The sequence below is a fragment of the Monodelphis domestica genome, chromosome X (genome assembly GCF_027887165.1).
Source record: "Monodelphis domestica isolate mMonDom1 chromosome X, mMonDom1.pri, whole genome shotgun sequence".
In the NCBI taxonomy this organism is placed as follows: Eukaryota; Metazoa; Chordata; class Mammalia; order Didelphimorphia; family Didelphidae; genus Monodelphis; species Monodelphis domestica.
Window position 1 is genome coordinate 46711893 of NC_077235.1, and position 19835 is coordinate 46731727.

Sequence of the window (19835 nt, forward strand, 5' to 3'; positions counted from 1 at the left end):
CATCTCTCTTCTATGAGCCTGCATATACATATTGTTCCTCAAGGATGCATTTTGGAATTCTTTTCCAAATTGTACCAAAAGTATAGGCCACCCAAGAGGCACAGTCCTAGAACAGAGTACACACAAACATTCAGAGAGAGACGGGGGGGGGGGGGGGGCAGAGTCAAGATGTTGGCTTAGAAGCAGCAAAAGTTCAGACCTCTGAAAACCCTTCCTTACCAATCACAAACTGAATGCTCCTAGGGGACTGAAATTCAAACTTAACAATAGGACAGAGGTGGGGAACCCTCCTTCTGGACTCAAATCAAAAGGTATGCCCCCCAAAAGCCGGAATCGGTGAACACTCGTGTCTAAGGGGAAGGCAGATGGACGGTCCCAGGACCCCTCCCCCCCAACCCAGAGGGCTGAGCCCCCAGCGGTAGAGGGAACCTCTGGGCAGTCAAAGGTGCTGGTTTGGAGGGTCTACCTTGTGAGCAGCAGGGTGCCGGGCTCAGAGTGTCCAGCGTGGACAGTGGTGAGGAAGCCAGGGAGAGACCGGGGCCTGTGGCTGGGTCCTTCCATCTGGCTCCAGTCTCACCAGGAGATTTTTGCCTTGGGGCACATCCAGACCAATCCAGTTGAACCTAATCCCACCAGGACTCCTCAGAGCTCAGGGAGGTCAGGACCCCTCCCCCCCTAGAGTGCAGGTCCTCCCGCAAGGACAGGAACCTCGGGGAGGGCAAAGGCACTGGGGAACCTTGCAGACAGCAGAGAAGCAGCTGGAGAGAACTGGAGAGAGCCTGGGAGGCCCCAAAACAAAGGAGTTTTTGGCCTCAGAGCACATATAGCCCAACCCAGTTGAACTTAATGCGATCAAAAGCCTCCAGAGGACAGGGAAGCTAACATTCCTCCCCTAGAGACTGTACCAAGAGATCTGACAAAGCTCCAAGAGGGGAGACTGACAGCCCCAAAACCAAAAAAAAAATGAGAGGAGCAAGAGCACAGACAAATACAGGGAGTAAAGAAGGGGTAAACTCGAGCAAACAACAGAAAAAGAAGAAAGAAATTACAATAGACAGCTTCTGCACAGGTAATGAGCAAAGAGCAAACGAAACAGAGGGGGAGGGATCAGCAAAGCAAAAATCAGAAATCCCAGCGAATTGGATACAGGCTTTGGAAGAACTCAAAATGCAATTCAAAACACAATTAAGAGAGGCTGAAGACAATTGGGAAAAGAACTTAAAAACTAAGATAAGTCATCTGGAAACAGAGGCACTTGAACTAAAACAAGAAAATAGTGTCTTGAAAGCCACAATCAACCAGCTGGAAAATGAGGCAAAGGAGATGAAAGATGAGGCAAAGCAGATGAAAGATGAGGTGAAGAAGATGAAAGAGGTGAAGAAGATGAAAGACGAGGTAAAGAGGATGAAAGATGACCTCCAAAGAAAATCAGACCAAAAGGAAAAGGATGACCAAAAAGCCAAGGATGAAATCCAGTCTTTAAGAACCAGAATACAACAACTAGAATCAAGTGACCTCACAAGGAAGCAGGACACTATAAAACAGAGAGACAGAGAGACAGAGAGAGAGACAGAGACAGAGACAGAGAGAGACAGATAGACAGAAAGAGAGGAAGAGAGGAAGAGAGAGAAGCATAGACAGAGAGACAGAGAGAGACAGAGATAGAGGCAGAGACAGAGAGACAGAGAAAGAGAGGGAGAGGGGAAGAGAGAGAGAGAGTGCTAGTCTACACTGACAACTTACATTCCTGATTTGATTTTTCAGATGCTGCTTCTCGGGTTCTCTAAGCATTTACATACAGAAATGAGAAGCCATAGAATGTCTACCATCTGATGGTAAAGATCATAGATCCTATTCTGTCCAGTTCTCAGTGTTATCTTAGGATTTTAATCCCAATATTTGCTTTATTTTAATGCAGGACATCAAGGGGGTCCCTTAAGGATCTTTCTTGACTTCTCCTGAATCATACCCATGGACAGTGCAGAGGGGTTCATAAACTTGAAAACATACACACAGAAGTCAATAAGCCATTAAGGAATGAGAAACATACTTTCTATGGGGGAGGATGTCAAGTTCCTGATTTGGTCAATGTGTTAATATATACGGAGCTATGGTTCTCCAGGAGGTCCAGTCTCTGGTGTTCATAAAACACAATGATGCTTTTATGTCCAATTGTTACGGTTATCCCCCCACTTATAATTCGAAATAGCTCTTCTCTATTAGTCTGCATATCCATATTGTCTCTCAAAGATGCATTTTGGAATTCTTTGCCAAATTGTGCCAAACTTATAGGACACCCAATGGCACAGTCGGAGAATAGTATTAACACGCGCACACACACACACACACACACACACAGAGCAACTCTCTAGCACTGAAAAACCAACATAGCTGGGACAGAATATTAATTATAAAACTATATGAGTTAAGATACAGAGCTGAGACTCTTTGGAATGTCCTACATCTAACTGCCCTTAAAAGCCCAAGATTCTATTGTATCCAGTTTCCAGGGATACCCTGCCACCATTTATAATTCCAAACATCTCTTTGCTATGATTCTGCACAACCATATTGTCCCTCAAAGATGCATTTTGGAATTTTTGCCAAATTGTGCCAAACTTATAGACAAACAAAGGGGCAGAGTGGGAGAAGAGACTGCACACAAACACTCATACAGAGAGAGACAGAGCCAAAGAAAAAAAGGGAGAAAGGCAAAGAGAGAGAGAGAGAGAGAGACAGAGAGACAGAGAGAGGGGAGGGGGGGTAATAAGAGCGAGACAAAGGGAGAGAGAAAAAATGAGAGACAGGGAAAGAGAGAGAGATAGGGTAAGAAAAGGAATGAGAGACACACACAGAGAGACACAGAGACAGAGAAGGTGAGATAGAGAGAGAGAGAGAGAGAGAGAGAGCTAGCCTACACTGAGAAATTACCATTCCTGAGTTGGTTGGTCAGATGCTGCTTCATTGCTTTTGTGGGCATTAATATACAAAACTGAGGAGCTATAGAATGTCCAAAATCTGATGATAAAAATCACAGATTTTTTTCTCTCCAGTTGATATGATTATCCCGTGGTTATAATCCCAAGAACTTTATTTTAATGCTATACATCAAAGGTGTACCTTAAGGATCTTTCTTGGCTTGTCCTGAATCATACCCTTGGACAGACCAGAGTGGTTCATGAACTTGAAAACATACATACAGAAGGCAATAAGGCATTAAGGATGAAGAAACATAGTTCGGGGAGGATGTCAAGGTCCTGATTCTGTCAGGATGTGTTAATATATACACTGAGGCTCTCTAGAATGTCTACTTTCTGGTGTTTTTGAAGAGCAAAGATGCTCTTATGTCCAGTTACCAGGGTTATTCCCCCCTTATAATTCCAAATATCTCTTTTTCATGAGCCTGCATAACCATATTGTTCCTCAAGGATGCATTTTATAATTCTTTCAAAAATTAAGGCAAACTTATTGGCAAACCAAAGGATACAAAGGGAGACAAGAGTTCACACACACAAACACACACATACACACACGATAAGGCAAACAATGACCACCAAGCTAAGTTGAGTTAGTAGATGCAGATCCATATACTCAGTGTAATAAGATATAAAGCTGAGGCTCTCTTACCAGTTTGCACCTCCCCTTGAAAGTCCAAGATAATGTCATGTCCAGTTGCTAAGGCTACATCTCGGCTTCCGTTGTAATCCCAAATATCACTTTATTTTGATTCTAGTCACCAAGAATCACCATGTCAAGGCTTTGTGTTTGTTTTGCTGGTTGTCTCAAGGCCTACTAAGGGACAAACCAAAAGGCAAAGAGAGGAAATCTAGGATTTGTACACACATGTGCACATACACAAACACATGGCAACAGTCCACAAAGCTGGGACAGAATATTAACTATAAAACTATATGAATTAAGACACAGAGCTGAGACTCTTGGAATGTCCAACATCTAACTGCCCTTGAAAGCCCAAGATTCTGTTATATCCAGTTGTCAGGGTTACCCCTGATGTCCCAACTTTATAATTCCAAATCTCTCTTTTCTATGAGCTGTGTATCCATATTATCCCTCAAGGATGCATTTTGGGATTCTTTGACAAATTGTGCCACACTTATAGCCAAACCAAGGGGCAGAATGAGAGAATAGAGTGCACACAAACACTCATACAGAGAGAGACAGATAGAGAGACAGTGAGAGACAGAGACAGAGACAGAGAGAGACAGAGACAGAAACAGAGACAGACAGACAGAGACAGAGACAGACAGAGACAGACAGAGCATGTCAACACTGAAAATTTACCATTCCAGAGTGGGTTGTTCAGATGCTGCTTCTCTGCTTCTGTAAGCATTAACATACAAAACTGAGGAGCTATAGAATGTCCAACATCTGATGGTAACTATCATAGATTATATTCCATCAAGTTGCCAGGGTTATGCCAGGATTTTAATCCCAAGATTTGATTCATTTTAATACAGAACATCAAGGGTGTCCCTTAAGGATCTTTCTTGACTTCGGAATCATACCCATGGACAGACTAGAGTGGTTCATAAACTTGAAAACATATATAGAGAAGGCAACAAGCCATTAAGGATTAGGAAACATAGTAGGGGAGGATGTCACGGTCCTGATTCTGTCAAGATGTGTTAATATATACCGAGCTGAGGCTCTCTGGGATGTCCAGTCTCTGGTATTCATGAAGAGCAAAGATTCGCTTCTGTCCAATAACTCCCCCTTTATAATTCCAAATATCTTTTTCTCTGAGCCTTCATATTGATATTGTCCCTCAAAGATGCATTTTGGAATTTTTTTCCAAATTAGGCCAAACTTGTAGGTAAACCAAGGGGCACAGCCAGAAAATAGAGTGCGCACAGACACACACACACACACACACACACACACACACACACACACACACTAAGGTCAACAATGACAACCTAGCAAGGTCGAGTTAGTACTTGCAGATCCATATATTCAGAGTAATAAGATAAAGAGCTGAGGCTCTCTAAAAAGTTTGCACCTCACCTTCAAAGTCCAAGATAATGTCACGTCCAGTTGCTAAGGCTACATCTCGCCTTCCTTGTGATCCCAAATATCACTTTATATCGATTCTAGTCACCAAGAATCACCATGTCAAGGCTTTGTGTTTGTTTTGCTGGTTGTCTCAAGACCTGCTCATGGACAAACCAAAAGCAAAGAGAGAACATCTGGGATTTGTACACACATGTGAACACACACACACACACACACACACACACACATGGCAACAGTCCATCATTAAATAACCAATAAATCCGGGAAAGAATATTAATTATAAAACCATATGAGTTAAGGTAGAGCTGAGACCCTTTGGAATGTCCAACATCTAACTGCCCTTGAAACCCCATGATTCTGTTATATCCAGTTGCCAGGGTTACCCCCCACCTCCACCCTTTATGATTCCAAATATCTCTTTTCTATGAGCCTGCACATCCATATTGTCCCTCAAGGATGCATTTTGGAATTCTTTGCCAAATTGGGCCAAACTTTTAGGCAAACCAAGGGGCAGAGTGCTAGAATAGAGTGCACACAAACACTCAGAGAGAGAGAGAGAGAGAGAGAGAGAGAGAGAGAGAGAGAGAGAGAGAGATGGAGGGAGGGAGAGAGGGAGAGAGAGAGAGAGAGAAGAGAGAGGGGAGAGAGAGAGGAAAGAGAAGGAGAGAGACACAGTGAGAGAGAGAGGGAGGGGGATAGAGAGAGGGAGAGAGACAGAGACAGAGAGTGAGAGAGAGGGGGAGGAGGAGAGAGACAGAGACAGTGAGCGAGAGGGATGGAGGGAGGGGGAGAGAAAGAGGAGAGAGAAGAGAGAAGGAAGGGTGAGAGAGAGAAAAGAGAGGGAGAGAGAGACAGAGATAGTGAGAGAGAGATGGAGGGAGGCAGGAGAGAGAGAGAGAGAGAGAGAGAGAGAGAGAGAGAGAGAGAGAGAGAGAGAGAGAGAGAGAGAGAGAGAGAGAGAGAGAGAGAGGGAGGGAGAGAGGGGAGAGAAGTGAGAGGGGAGAGGAGAGAGAGAGGAAAGAGAGGGAGAGAGAGACAGAGACAGAGACAATGAGAGAGAGAGGAAGAGGGGAGAGAGAGAGGGAGAGAGACAGAAACAGAGAGAGACAGTGGGTGAGATAGTGAGAGGGGGGAAGAGAGGGAGAGAGAGACAGAGACAGAGACAGAGACAATGAGAGAGAGGAAGAGGGGAGAGAGAGAGGGAGAGAGACAGAAACAGAGAAAGAGACAGTGGGTGAGAGAGTGAGAGGGGGGAAGAGAGGGAGAGAGAGACTGAGACTGAGAGAGAGGGAGGGACGGGGAGAGAGAGACAGAGATAGTGAGAGAGATGGAGGGAGGTAGGGGAGAGGGAGAGAGGGGAGAGAGAGAGGGAGAGAGACAGAAACAGAGAGACAGAGAGAGAGACAGTGGGTGAGAGAGTGAGGGGGGAAAGAGGGAGAGAGAGACTGAGACAGAGAGAGAGGGAGGGACGGGGAGAGAGAGGGAAAGAGGAGAAAGAAGAGAGAGGGGAGAGAGGAAAAAGAGGGGGGAGAGAGAGAGAGAGAGAGAGAGAGAGAGAGAGAGAGAGAGAGAGAGAGAGAGAGAGAGAGAGAGAGAGGAGGGAGGGGAGAGAGACAGAGACAGTGAGAAAGAGAGATGGGGGAAGGGGTAGAGAGAGAGGAGAGAGAGGGAGACAGAGACAGTGAGAGAGAGAGATGGAGGGAGGGAGGGGGAGACAGAGACACAGAGAGAGGCAGTGAGAGAGAGAGGGAGAGAGACAGAGACAGTGAGAGAGAGAGGAAGGGAGAGAGAGAGGAAAGAGAGGGAGAGAGACAGAGACAGTGAGAGAGAGATATTGAGGGAGGTAGCAGAGGGAGAGAGAGGAAAGAGAAGAGAGAGTGGAGAGAGAGAGGAATGAGAGAGAGAATGAGACAGAAACAGACAGAGATAGAGACAGTGAGAGAGAGAGGGAGGGAGGGAGGGAAGGGGAGAGAGACAGAAACAGAGAGCCACAGGGACAGAGATAAATAGAGAGACATAGACAGAGAGAGGAAAGAGAGGGAGGGAGAGCAAAAGAGACAGTCAGTGAGAGAGACAGAGGCAGACAATGAGAGAGAAATGGAGGGAGGGATGGGGAGAGAGGGGGAGAGAGAGAGGAGAGAGAAGAGAGAAGGATGGGTGAGAGGAAGAGAGAAGGAGGGAGGGGAGAGAGACAGAGAGACAGACAGACAGAGACTGTGAGAAAGAGAGATGGGGAAAGGGGTAGAGAGAGAGGAGAGAGAAGAGAGAGGGAGGGGGAGAGAGAGGAAAGAGAGGGAGACAGAGACAGACAGTGAGAGAGAGAGATGGAGGGAGCTAGGGGGAGACAGAGACAGAGAGAGGTAGTGAGAGGGAGAGAGAGACAGAGAGACAGAGAGGAAAGAGCGGGAGGGAGAGCAAGAGATACAGAGAGTTAGAGAGAGAGAGACAGTGAGAGAGAGAAGGAGGGAGAGAGAGAGGAAAGAGAGGGAGAGAGACAGAGACAGTGAGAGAGAGATATTGAGGGAGGTAGCGGAGGGAGAGAGACACAGGGATAGAGATAGAGAGACAGAGACAGAGAGAGGAAAGAGAGGGAGAGAGAGGGAGATAGAGAGTGAGAGAGACAGAGACAGTGAGAGAGAGAGATGGAAGGAGGGAGGGGGAGAGAGAGGTAGAGAGACAGAGAGAGAGAGAGAGACACTGAAGAGAGAGAGAGAGAGAGAGAGAGAGAGAGAGAGAGAGAGAGAGAGAGAGAGAGAGAGAGAGGAAAGAGAGGGAGGGAGAGTAAGAGAGACAGAGACAGTGAGAGAGAGAGATGGAGGGAGGGAGGGGGAGAGAGACAGAGAGAGACACGTGTACATGTGAAGATACATGGAAAACTCGAAAGTAAATGTGGATTTGAGGCAGAGGGAAGAACACTCAATGGAAAAGACCCCGTCCTGAGGAGCAAAGTGCTTAATGACAGCTGGAATAAAGTGAATGTCAATGAATGGAGGGCAGCTAGATGCAGGGAGGTGGATAGAGTGCTGAACCCTGTCAGGAATACCTGAGTTCAACTCTTGTGTCAAACACTTGATAGCTGGCGGTCCTAGACAAATCACTTGACCATTCCGTGTCTCCATTTTGTCAACTGTAAAATGGGTATAATAATTGAGCTACTTCATTGAACTGTTGTGAAGACCAAATATGTAGGTACATAAATGTAAGATATTGATATATTTATGCTGCGGGGCAGCTGGGTGGCTCAGTGGATGGAGAGCCAGGCCTAGAGACGGGAGGTCCTAGGTTCAAATCTGACATCAGACACTTCCCAGCTGTGTGACCCTGGGCAAGTCACTTGACCCCCATTGCCTAGCTCTTACAGCTCTTCTTCTGCCTCGGAGCCAATATACAGTATTGATTCTAAGACAGAAGGTGAGAGTTTTTAATACATACACACACATACACATATACATGTATATATAATATGTAATTATGCATGCTGTGAGGGCTGTGTAGCGCTGAAGTTGGCCCAGTCACCATTTCCTATGGCTGCTGCCCACTTGGGGTAAGTGAGGGCAGCTCTTTCCTTGCCCCTGGCCATGCCAGATGGTTAGAAAATACCTGCCTGCCAGGATCTGGGCTCAGTGCCCACCACAGAATTCTGCTCTGTTTTCTCCCTTCCAGACTGGGGGAGGTCGAGGACAGCAAAGCCCACAGCCTGGGAGGTTTGAGCTGCCCCTCACTGTCCATCCTCCCCCTCATAAAAAAGGACCCACAGACCGAAGCCAAATGGTGCTGCATCCTGGGGAAAATAGGTGCTGCTTTCTTCCAGCCTGCCTGCTGGACATGGCTTGAAGTGCTTCATCACAGAGCACGTTCCAGACCTGGTGGGGAACCTAATGAGCCCAAAGGTAGAACCTGGACTCTGTTTGTTTGTCTTTTCTTTTATAGACCCAGCAAGCGGCCGTCAAACCGCTCCTTGCTTCCATCTTTCCAACTGAGAAACTAGGAAGCTCGGGCTCAATCCCATAAATATTTATTAATAAGAGCTAGCACGTATAGAGCCTTTTCAAATTAGCCAAGCATTTCACATGCCATCTCCTATCTAAACCCAATTTTTTACAGAAGAGAAAACTGAGGCGAGGACAGTGAATTGACACATCTAAGGTGAGAAAGGCACTAAGCGACAGGTAGGTTTGGAAGCTAGTCCTCTGACTTCAGAGGCAGGGCTCTTTCCATTGATCTGCACTAGAAACCTGGGGGTACTATTATGATCCCCATTTTATAGACGAGGAAACTGAGACTGAGAAAGGTTAAATGATCGCACCACTAGAAAGGGTTTGAGGTCATATTTGAACTCGGGTCTTCCAAAACCCAGGTGCACTCTGAATTCCCCTAGCAGCCTCTACCTTTGGGAATGATCTCCCACCACCTGAAGTGCCCTTAGAATCCCAGCACCGAGATCGCCTACCACACGGTTCTTAGTGTGTTCCATTACCTTAGGAGCGTATGTGTCTCCTTCTGGGTGGGCCCACAGGTCACAGATCATATCTGCTGAGCCTCCCGGATAGTGTTCACCCCTTCCAGGTATTTTATGAGCTGTGTGAGCCTGAGTGGGGAAAAGAGAAGTCCAGAATGAATCCAGAGCTAACCAGTCCATCAGGGACAGAGGCCTGATGAAAATGAGCCTCAGGGAACACTGGGTTTCGGCTCCTAGTTTTTGTTGTGTTTTCAGACCTTTTGGGCAGTCTGAGAAAACCTATGGACCCCTTTGCAGAACTGTATAAAAGGCATAAAATAAGGAAAATTATTATACTGAAATGTTTTGTTGTTGTTTAATCATTTCAGTGGTAAGTCTCTGTGACCCCTTTGGGATAGTTTGCCATTTCCTTCTTCAGCTCATTTTCCAGATGAGGAAACTGAGGTAAACAGGGTTAAGTGACTTGTCCAGGGTCACACAGCCACTAATGGCCTTAGGTCAGATTTGAACTCAAGCCTTCCTGACTCCAAACCTGGTACTGTATCCACTAAGCCAACTAGCAGTCCCTTATATTGAAATAGTTATGCAAACATTAAAATAATAATTTCATGGGCCTCACATCTAGCAGAAGTGATCAGGGCAAAACTTAACAGAAGTATGTGAGCACTTAAGGAGTGCTGATTGAAGGCAGCTGGGTGGCTCAGTAGATGGAAAGCCAGGCCCAGATAATAGGAGGTCCTGGGTTTCCAATGTGGCCTCAGACACTTCCCAGCTGTGTGACCCTGGGCAAGTCACTTCACCTCCAGAGTCATTACTGCTCTTCTACCTTGGAACCAAAACATGGTACTGATTCTAAAATGGAAGGTGAGTGTCTAAAATTAAAAAAAAGAAAGAAATGCTTATTGACTGACTGACTAAAAGACCCTACTATGTGCTAGAGAGACCCTGTGCTAAGTGCTAGGATACCGCACACAACTTTACATGTGCCAATGAAATCGCAAATGCAGAACCAGAGTTAGCCCTCCTGCTGGTTGCTCCAGATGTGAATGGGGTCCTGCTTCTGTTCCCCTCCTCCTCTCCCCTGCCCCAGCATCCATCCCTTCTGCCTCTGGCCATTCAGCTCTGCAATCAATATTCCTGGCTGCCAACCTCTCCCCCCTTTCCTCCTCACTCCCACCCTGCCCTTTCAGTTCCAAAACCCCAAACTGTGGCCACAAGCCTTCGCCCACCCCTCCTCTGCTCCCTGGCTAACATGGTGCTGTCACAAAATGTCCCAGAGGAAGCCTGCTCTCCACAGGGAGGCTTCAGACAGTACCGTGGCAAACAAAATGTATGGCCACGGCCCCTTCCAGAACGCCCAGAGCTGAGCTGGGAGCCAAGCTAGCTAATCCGCTTTGCACATGGCACATTCAGGAGACAGTGAAGCCCAACAGCCCAGGAGCCTTTCGGTTGGAGAATACAACTCAGAAAGTCAGGATGAAGAATTTGGAATTGAACCAAATTGGTACTGGGGAGCCATTATTGGTTCTGGAGCTGGGAAGTCTCAGGACAAAACGAGGGCTTTAGGAAGAGAAATCTAGTAGCCGTTTACAAGGTAAAATGGAATAGGAAGAGACTAGGGGCAGTGAGAACAGTTGGCTAAGGTTTCAGAACAGATAAATGCTTGCTTTTCCTCTCTTGGAAAATTTATCAGACATAACAGTCTAGGTGTTTTGTTGCTTTCTCTGTCTCTTCCATCCAGCCAGAGGCTATAGAATCTAATTCTTTGAACTCTTTAGAGGAGGGTATTTATAAAATTCTCCAGAGGGGAAGGCAGCATTATTGAGAATCTGAGGAAACAGCCAGAGTCAAAGGCCTCGGAACTTCTCCTGCTGAGGGGTGAGGGTGGGAAGGTTCTTTTTTGCCTCTTGTAAGTCATTTCGGGCTCCAGACATCTATCTCCTTCGCCATCTGCAATAAGGGATCATCCCTGGCCCTCAGTGATCACTTATTTACTTGGGACCCCATCAAGGAGATTTTCCCTTCCTTAAAGAGACTTGGCAAATTCATCTTTTTTATTTCATATTTCATATTAAATGCATGAGCACATTCCATGCATTATTAAACGTGGCAGTGATGGCATCCATTCATATCTAATAAAAATCTACCATTGCAGAGCAGACAGGAACTGTACTGGCCTCTGTAAAAAATAGCAGCTCTCCCACAAAAAATGGCATTTGCTCAAGGGAATTGGAAAGGGAAGAGGCCATTTTAGAAGATTGGGTCATATTTCATGCATCTCCAAAGCTGACTTTTTCTGGGCCACAGTTTGTAGCACTCATCGAAACAGAAAGTTTGATAAAGAGATGAGGAGGTTCGGCCCTCCTCAGTGAACGGTCACTTTCTAGATGCAGGACGTGGGTGTTTGTGGGGACCGAGTCCATTGGGGTGCAACACAACCTCCCCTTGTCTTCCTCGTGGATTCTTGTCAGTGGTCTCCATCTCTGCCACGAGCCAGAGGCCTTCATTTCGTGGGTTCCTGGGCAGCACTTGGGCTTCTCATCTATGATCTCTAGCATTGCCACATGGTCAACCCATTTCTCCCACCATAAGCTGTACATTTCCAACTGGGTTTCCCAGGGGCACCTCATCCTTAACATGTCTCAAATAGACCTTTCCTCTCGAGGGTGTACCTTGCTGAATCCCCTCCCCAGCATCTTCTCTACTATGACTAGAAACCTCTTCATCTCACTCTAGAAGCTGATTCCACTCTTGGATTACTTCTCCCAGTGGAGCTAGGCCTACTCCTGCTGCTGCTCCATCTGATTGGCTACTTCCTTCCTAAACCTCCATTTTAAGGAGGATGCTCAAGCCAATCAACTTTTTTTTAAACCCTCGCCTTCTGTCTTGGAGTCAATACTGTGTATTGGTTCCAAGGCAGAAGAGCCGTAAGAGCTAGGCCATGGGGATTAAGTGATTGGCCCAGGGTCACATAGCTAGGAAGTCTTAGGTTAAATTTGAACCCAGGACCTCCTGTCTCTAGGCCTGGCTCTCAGTCCACTGAGCTACCCAGTTGCCCCCACAACCAACTCTTTATTCTTCTACAGGCCAAACTGCTGACTCATCTGCATAAGCCGTTCTCTACCATGTTCCTGGCAAGGAGCTTTCTACCTCATTCTCGTGCCCCCTAACTCCCTTGGTGTGCTGCCTTTTCCCAAAGAATGTAAGCTGCTCAAAGGCAAAGAATGGCTTTCTTTTAGCTTGTCCTTGTACTTCAGGTGCCTAGCACTGATCTTTGGCAAACAATAAGCACTTAATAAATGCTTATTGACTTGAGGATCTCATTCTCTTTCCCCCCACAATCTCCTCTCTTCCCAACTTCCCTGTTTCTGTTAAGAGCATCACTACTGAATTCTTCTGAGTTACCCAGGTTTGCCACTTCAGGATCATTCTCAATGCTTAACCCTCTCTCCCCATACACATCCAATCCATTACCACATACCATTATTTCTATCCCCATAGCATTTCTTGCATCCATTTCTTTCTCCCTACTAACACCCTAGTTCAAGCCCTAATCACATTGCTCTTGGATTGTATCAAGACCCTCTTTTTTGGGACACCTTCCAGTAAATCTCTCCTTCTCCCAACTTGTCTTCTATCCAGTCAGGAAACCAATCATATCAAAGCATGGGTCCAATGAGGTCTCTCTCTTGCTCCAGAAGTTTCAGTGGCTCCCTATTGCCTTTAGGATCAAATGCAGGCTCATCTATTTGGCACTGAAAGTCCTTCACAGTGGAGTCCCAGCCTTTATATCCAAACTCCTCCTTCACATGGTGGATGTGCCAACCATATCAGCCAATTGCTGTTCCCCATACATAACATTCCTTCTTCTGCTCTCCCGCTTTTGTCCAAGTTGTCCAATGTGCCTGCCCTGCTCTCTCTCTTCCCCCCAGTCTCTTGGAGCCACTAACACTATTCAAGCTGACTCAAGGTCGGCCTCCCCTAAGAGGCCTTTCCTGATTCATCCAATTATTAACTCCCCCTCCCAAAATGACTGCCAATTTTATATATGTCTTAGATTGGTTTACTTGTGCACATGTGGTCTCCTCCAATTGTATCCCCAGCACCTAGCACACGCAGTCCAGTACCTGGCACAACGTAGAAGCTCTAAAAATGCTTGTTGGATGGAATCAAATTGAGTTGGTCCACCTCCTTGTCTGAACATACCTCTCCTGGATGATGTCATCCCTTACCCCCTACTACTTGTGCAGAGGGAAGTACAGGAAATAAGCTGCTGTCTACTGGTGCCTGCCATGGCCTAGCTCAGTGAGGAAGAAGAAAGTGAGAGGAAACAAAGGAGAGGCAATGAATATAAACAGCGTTTTGCAGAACTTTGGTCACGGCAGTAAAGTGAAATATAGAATGACAGCCTAAGTAAAGATTTTTCCAAAAAGAAAGTCTATTGGGACACTAATGCATTGCTGGTGGAGTTGGGAATTGATCCAACCATTCTGGAGGGCAATTTGGAACTATGCCCAAAGGGCACTAAAAGACTGTCTGCCCTTTGAACCAGCCATAGCACTGCTGGGTTTGTACCCCAAAGAGATAATAAGGAAAAAGACTTGTACAAGAATATTCATAGCTGTGCTCTTTGTGGTGGCCAAAAATTGGAAAATGAGGGGATTCCCTTCAATTGGGGAATGGCTGAACAAATTGTGGTATATGCTGGTGATGGAATATTTGAGCACAAGCTCAAAGTGGAGGAATCCTATAGGGACTGGAACAACCTCTAGGAATTGATGCAGAGCGAGAGGAGCAGAACCAGGAGAACACTATACACAGAGACTGATACACTGTGGTACAACTGAACATAATCGACTTCTCTACTAGCAGCAATGCAATGACCCAGGACAATTCTGAGGGACTTATGAGAAAGAACTCTATCCACATCCAGAAGAAGAACTGTGGGAGTAGAAACACAGAAGAAAAATATATGATTGATCACATGGGTTGAGGGGGATAAGATTAGGGATGTAGACCCTAAATGATCACCCTGGTGCAAATATCAATAATATGGAAATAGGCCTTGATCAATGACACATGTAAAACCCAGGGGAACTGGGAATCAGCTATGGGAGGGGGGAGGGAAAGAACATGAATCATATAACCATGGGAAAATAGTCTAGGGCAGCTGGGTGGCTCAGTGAATTGAGAGCCAGGCCTAGAGATGGGAGGTCCTAGGTTCAAATCTGGCCTCAGACACTTCCCAGCTGTGTGACCCTGGGCAAGTCACAACCCCCATTGTCTAGCCCTTACACAGTATTGATTCCATGAAAGAATGTAAAAGTTATAAATTTTTTTTAAATAGTGTAAATGAATTGAGAGAGTCTTTCAGATAGAAAATATACAGAAGAGAAGGAGGAGAGAAAGGAACTCAAGGAAAAGATGATCAAACTGACAAGAAGGATGAGGGCTTCAAGTACATCTGCTGGAATCTCTCTGCCTCTGTGCCTGACTCTCTCCCTCAGCCTCTCTCTGCCTCTCTCTCTCCCAGTCTCCCAAAAGCAGAGCTGCTGATAACTTCTTGATGTGTATAAATGAGAGGAACCAAAGGTGCGAAATTCTCTACTGGGTCCAATTCTCACCAATAAGGAGAAGCTGGTTGCTAGGGGAGCAATGATGGCAACTTGAGGAGAAAGTAACCACTGCATCTTCCAGGTGTTGGAGAAGTCCAGAGAAAGTATGTCATGCATCCGACATTAGGGGAGGGCAGATTTCAAAGAGTTCAGGGGAAGGATGGATAGGATCCGCAAGTTTTCAAGGCAAGTCAGATCATTTGGGATGGAAAATTCTCAAGAATCATGTTATGAGTAAGAAATTATTCTGATAAGAAGAAAAATGGGGAGTTGTCTACAGAGATGAATCAATATGAATGCCCAGGGAAGGTTATGTGGCTCCCTCCAAGCTGTTTAGCATTTTAAACCCTTCCCTATTTGGCTCCTGCTTATCTTCCAACACTAATTTCATGTTGCTTCCTCTCATGTACTCTAAGTTCTGGCCAAACTGGCCTACTGATACAGGATACTTCATTCCTGCTCCCATATCTTTGCACAGGCTGTTCCTTATGTCTGGAATGCCTCCGTCACTCCTTTTCATCTCTTGGAATCCCTGACTTACTTCAAGACTCAGATCAGTGCTAGGTCACTTTTTTGTTGGTTCTCGGATGGTTTCGCTGGGTGATGACTTGACTTGCACCTGGATCGCATTTACGTGTGGCAGAGTTGAACAAAGTCCTTGTCTTTTGAGAAAGTCCACTTTCTCCTCCAGAGTCTGTTAAACTGGAAAAAACAGAGAACTATGAAATAGTCAGAAAAACCACTCTAATTATGGATAGGAGTTCAGCTCTAAATTGGGCCTCCTCGCAGAGCTGTGCGCTATAAACCCACGCAGAGGCCCAGACTCTGGCAGCTCTGGTCGCCGAACTCCTGGGAGGGCCACCGCGTGAGACAACAACTCCAAAGAACAAAAGAATTTGGGGGCCCTTTATACCATTTGGGGAACCCAGGGACAGGGCAAAATGATTGATTGACATTGCCCTAGCCACAAGGAAATGGGAGTGCTCAACCTATACTGACAGGATACGATCAGGCTTGGGAAAAGAAGCATAGTTAGAGGCTAGGGTATAAGGGAAGGGGCTACTTACAATGGCTACTAAAGGGCGGTCCCTGCACAGGTGAAGGTCTTCTTGGGAAAGGGGCTCCGATACAATGGGAGAAACTACTGGGATAAAAGGATATTGTCCGCACTTGATTAAAACCTATTAAGTCCACCTAGCTAAGTTCATTATATATTATATCTTAAGGTCTATGTTCAGTCTGAAACTGCTAGTCTGAGATTCCCTTCAGGGTAGATTCTCTTAGGAACAGGGACGAACTTGGGTCTCCAGCTTACAAGCTAACCCTAAAATTTGGGATTCATCAGATCTTACCAGGCCACAAGTTTGAGGATTTCTAGATTCCACTTCAACAAGTCTTTGAAGTCCAGCAGTGGCAGGACAAAAGTCAAGACTTCATGCTCTTGGAACAAATTTCATGGCCCATTGTGCCAGGGAAAATCTTCATATGCTTGGGGTACACGTCCCCACATCTAACTGACAGGTTCGAGGCCTATTTGTTACCTTCAACCTGGTTTAGCCTGCTTGCTGAGGTTTTATGGGATGCGCATGCTACAGCTTCTTGGAGCCACAGGTGAAAGTTGGATGAGAAGTGGGCACAAAAGGTGGATGGGCAGCCCTGAAAAGGGCTTGGTGAGCTCTCCCCCGCCCCAGAGGTGCTAATGATCCCAGAATACCCCATATACCCCTTACCTTACATTTCCTACCTAATGCCTTTCCCAATCCCCCCAGTTGTTAGTTTCCACCCCTGCCCCCAACCCAGGAGAAAAGGAGAACTTCAGCCACTCTTGTGATTCTATTTTTCAATTGGTCCCTGCCCTCAAGAAGCTTAAGTTCTATTGTGAAGGTACCATAAGGATAGATTAAAGAGGGAGGGATCACTTGAAGGGAACCAAGGATTCTAAGGGGTAGAGGTAAGAGAAGAGAGCCTGTCCTAGGCAAGGCAGGCCACCTATATCCGTGATAGAGAACCTATGGCATGGGTGCCAGAGATGGCACTCAGAGACTTCTCTGTGGACATGCACACCATGGCTGACCAGAATTCGTTACTAGAAAGGCAGGGGGATTCAGGTGGAGCTACTCTCTTGCCCCTCTGCCCAGCAGCCCAATGGAAGTACTTACTGCGCAGAGCACTGGGGCCACTCCCCTTCCTTTCTCCCACCCTTATCTGGGGAAAGGAGGGGCACTCAGTCTCTGGTGGGGCAAGGCACAGCACCCAGTCTGGGGGGCAGGGACGTGGTGTCTAAAAGGTTTTAACAGGTTCATCATCACTGGCCTATATGAAAGAGGAAATGGAATATCAGTTGGGAGAATAACTAAGAGTAACCAGTTTGGCCGTACTGTGCACAGTACGTGAAGGAGTGAGGGAAATTAAGTCTGGAAAGGTTGGTTAGGGACCAGATTGTAGATCTTCCAATGCCAAGCTAAAGAGTTCTTAGTAGGGGCAATAGGGAACCAGGGATGATTCTTAAATAAAGGAGTGACCTGGGATTTACTAAACACCAGCCTAGGATGGATACCCTCCTTTCTTGGACAGAGTTCTCGGATCTCTTCCATGGATCTGGTACTCTCCGGTATTCTGGTATACTCCAAATGTTCCATCGTACCTCTAGCACCAGCCAGTTTCAATAGTCCCTGCTTTGCCACCTTCTTGGACATCTCATCACACCACTTCTCTGTTTATGGGCTCCTCTTGGGGGTCACCATTCCCCCTGTCCTGCCATCTGAAGCCTGAAGCCTCCCTGGGCCAGGCTGCCCAAAGAACAGGCCTTCCCAGGCCTGATCTCTGTTTGCAGGCCATTCCCTCCTCTGCCACTCTCCCAACTCAGCCCATCCAAGACTCTCAGTCACTGAGAAGGAGGCTCAGGCGAGCTCAGTGGCAGTGTTCCAGGCCCCAAATCCCAAACAAGGAAATCCAGCAGTGCTCCAGCTGTGGTCCAAGCCCAGGACATCCCTTCAGACTGGTGAACCTAGGCACAGACCACCTGCCCCCAAACTGCCCCAAGGCCCCGGGGAATTGGACCCAGTAAAGTAGCCCCTCTGGGCTCTGCAAGCTGAGGCAAGTAGGCTAGGGATGGGGTGAGGACAGGTGGAAATAGGAAGGGGGCTGACTTGCCTCCAAGAAGGCCGTTTTCCTTGTCTGGCAGCCCTGTCGCTATAATGGTGTTACACCAGCAGATGGCAGTAGTGTCAACGCTAAAGACCCCAGGGCTGGCCCCGGGGAACGTAATGGCGGCTGCCAAACCCCGAATCAAAAACCCCAGCCCCCTAACCTCCAATCGGCCAAAACGTGCCCTTGGAACATCTGAGGGGCCAAGATGCCACTGGGTGAGGCCAGGAGCAAGAGGCCTAATCAGGCTGCACAGTCCCAAGTCAAGGGCAGCGCGCCGGCGGGCGGGCGGGTTCCCCCCCCCCCTCTCCTCCCGCCCACAGCCGCAGCCCACCGCAGTCACTGCGGCTGGAGCTACAAAATGGAGGCTGGCTCCACGTGATTGGCTGGCAAAGGCGCATCCCCGGGGAAAAAACAAAGCGATCGTGCTGCCGCCCCCGCCTCACCCCCCACATAATGCTGTCAAGCCAGCGGTCAAAGCGAATTACTTTGCCCTTTTTTTAATGGCAAGAAAGTACCTTTTTGAATTTCCAGGAAAGTGACCCAGGGCCCTTCCTCTCCCCCCGCCCTGTAACTAAGCAGCCATGTTGTGCTGGTATCAGGATGGCCGATCGCACTCGGCAATGGCGGGGGCGCGCTGCAATGACACACCATGGACACCAGATGGTGCTGTGCCCACAGAATTGGCGCTCTTCCTTCTCCTCCTCCCCCGCCCTGTGCCAGCTTGGCGCCCTGGCTCCCACCTAAGCCACCCTAGATACTGCGGAGGGTGGGGGTGGGGGGCAAAGCCTGGATTGGGCGCGGGGTGGGGGCGCGGTGGACCCGCTTTAGGCTACCCAGGTGAGAGGCCTAGGCCGAAAACCAAAGCTAGCTAAAGCTGGAAGGGGGAAAAAATGAGAAGATCCCAGAACACCCCAAATGAGAAGAGGGTTCAGAAGGGGAAGCTGCCCTAACTGAGGCTGAGACCATGTAGCCCACCCTCCCCAAAGCTTCATGCCCAGCTCCCTCCTTTGGGCCTCTGCCCTTCTTATCTTCCGCCTTCCTCCCCTTCCCGCTCCTCTGGTGGGAGTGCCACGTCCCCCACTGACTGAGCCTGGCCTCCTCTCTAACTCTCCTGAAGGCTGAGGCACTTAGATGTGCAAGAAATGGGCTAGGCCAGCCAAACACATCCCAGGAGTCACTGTTTAAACCACCTCAAAAAGCATTGTGCCTTACCATCATTTTTTTAAACCCTCACCATCTGTCTTAGAATCAATACTATGTATTGGTTCCTAGGCAGAAGAGCAGTAAGGGCTGGGCAATGTGGATTAAGTGACTTGCCCAGGGTCACACAGCTAGGAAGTGTCTGAGGCCAGATTTGAATCTCCAGTCTCTGGGTCTAACTCTCAATCCACTGAGCCACCCAGCTGCCCCCCATTACCATCATTTCTGCTCAGAGAAAATGCTTTGAGGCATTCCTGGGGAACAGGTGGCTAATGAGTGTCAGAGATGACATCAGGACCCACTATACCACCACCACCACCCCAATTTGACAGGTGGGGAAACTGAGGCCCAGAGGAGTTAAGTGACTTGTACCCATT

General features: G+C 47.4%; 1 long non-coding RNA gene across 5 annotated transcripts in view; it reads right to left on the reverse strand.

The window, feature by feature from the left end:
- The window catches only part of LOC103103099 (uncharacterized), a 50137-nt gene extending 31253 nt beyond the window's left edge, over positions 1-18884 (reverse strand). For 4 of the 5 annotated variants that reach the window (XR_008914676.1, XR_008914675.1, XR_008914678.1 and 1 more), the window contains exons 1-5: positions 18774-18884; positions 15650-15810; positions 9512-9622; positions 5026-5171; positions 3628-3789 (exon numbers count right to left, since the gene is read on the reverse strand). This is a non-coding gene — a long non-coding RNA (uncharacterized LOC103103099). Of the gene's footprint in view, positions 1-3627; positions 3793-5025; positions 5172-9511; positions 9623-15649; positions 15811-18773 lie in introns of all 5 variants that reach the window. The other variant, XR_008914677.1, reaches the window with a different exon arrangement.
- Positions 18885-19835: the final 951 nt, after the last annotated feature.